Genomic DNA, 2,080 nt, shown 5'->3' with positions numbered 1-2,080 from the left:
TATAAATATATCAGTAATTAAACCAATTGTTAATGCTTTTTTATTATTTAGTCTTTGTGACTTTTTAATAATAAAATTGTATAACACTAGAGAGCTCTTGCACTCTGAAGATCGAGCGCGCATACATCGCTCTCGACGTATGTACATCGTTCGCGAGTTATGATAAAGAAAAACTTTATAACTATAATGCATGAAATGATGTTAGGATGCGAGGAACAATATCCGGTAACTTTTTTTGGCTTTTTAACGAAGTTAAATAAAAAAAGCCTTATAAACAAATGTAATCAGCATTTTCCTTGAAATTTCACAACTTTCAAAGCTGCCATTAATTGTTAAATAAATTAATTAGTAAATGGAACTTACCTGTCTTGTAAAATAAAGTTCAAGCTTTATAATGAGGTGTCGTGCGTCTCAATTCGTCCAATAGAACCAGAGGTATGGTAAAATTGGTAATATTTGCACTAAATTAGCAATAACTTTGGTTAAAGTTAATATTTTTTAATTTTCAAAATAGTATATGTTTGTTATGAGAAAATGTAACTATTAATGCATAAAAATTGTACTAGCTAAAAATAAACTTTTTACAGCCTTTTAAAAAATTGATTTGTTAATAACAATTAAACGCGCCATCGCGCGCTGCGCCATTATTCCATGGCTAGAAATTGGCTTTAATGATTTGGGATCGAGGGGGATTATCCCTCTTTATCTTGCCTCATCTCGTGTAGGCCTGGACAACCTTCGTAGGTGGGCCCCATCCGTCGTCTACCCCGACCGCAAATGCGGCCGGTGTAGGCGCAAACAACCCATAAAATGATAGATAGTAGGGGAGCCCACGATGCTAAACGGGGATTTACTCGAGCGTCATAGGGACCGATTGGATTTTGAAGATTAGATGGTAGAAAGAAAAAAAGGTTATATGATGTATACCCATTCACTGGTGGGGAGAGCGCCTACAGGCTTTCAAAAATGTAAAAAAAAACAGTCACATGGAAATACTCGAGCGCGTCAGATATTGATAGTGTATATGCCCTACGTGTCTCCGATAAGATAACGGAGATATGTTAATCTGCCGATTTGGATGGTGGGGGTGGTCATATGGAAAGGTTAAAAATGGGGGAAAAAAAAATTTCTCGAGCGCGTCAGATATTCAGTGGGGATGTTAAGTGAACCTGAACGAAGCTCCCATTCAAAAGACTGACGATTCGGATGTGACGCAAACTCGTGGAAGATTTTTGAAAATACAAAAAAAATCGCCATTTTGAAATACTCGAGCGCGTCAGATTTTCATATAGACGGTTTAGCTTGATGCCCTGGGGGTCTATTCTCGAATCTCGATTAACGCAAGTCGCATACGACTTTCCAAAATGTCGATCCAGATTTGCACGACTTGCGAATATGAGTATTCTTGAATGTCGCACTCTACAATTTTCGGTAGAATCTGCAGCGAGTGGGTAAATACCACTCGACATTGGATTGTCGTATGCGATTTAATGATTGAAGGTCATAGAAAATTAAAAATTGCTAACTTGAACGTAAATATGCTTGTTGCAATTGAAAATTTAGAAGTTCAAGAGGATGCGGTACAAAATAGGAGATGTATCATAAGAAATATGATCCATTTCTACTCGAAGATCACGCGTTTATGAAAATATTTAGAAGTAAACAACTGGTAATCAATTTTATAGAATTGGTTACACCGTTTATAAAACGCCAAAAGCGAGAATCAAACGTAAGTTTTTTTGGCTTTGACTATAATAATTCTTTTTTATCTCCATTGCCAGCTAACAAATTTTGGGTCAAATAGGTAGTACTTTAATTTATCTAAAAATTGTAAAAAATAAAACTAGTAAACCAGTGAACAGAGAACAAAACTCACGCAGAAAAATGTCAAAAAAATTGTTTTATCGATAATGTAGAGTCGTTATCCAGTGTTGACAAATTTAGTCATGCGTCAAAATTTCGAATAGTATAAACAGTGTCTACTACTGCTCGAGAATACAGTTTTACAAAAGTATGCGACAATTATAAGTGACATTTGTCGTAGTCGACATTGTTAGTAGAGATTCGAGAATAGACCCCC

Source organism: Anoplophora glabripennis, unplaced genomic scaffold (genome assembly GCF_000390285.2).
Source record: "Anoplophora glabripennis isolate ALB-LARVAE unplaced genomic scaffold, Agla_2.0 scaffold1251, whole genome shotgun sequence".
Classification (NCBI taxonomy): domain Eukaryota; kingdom Metazoa; phylum Arthropoda; class Insecta; order Coleoptera; family Cerambycidae; genus Anoplophora; species Anoplophora glabripennis.
Note: the sequence above shows the minus strand (reverse complement) of the source record.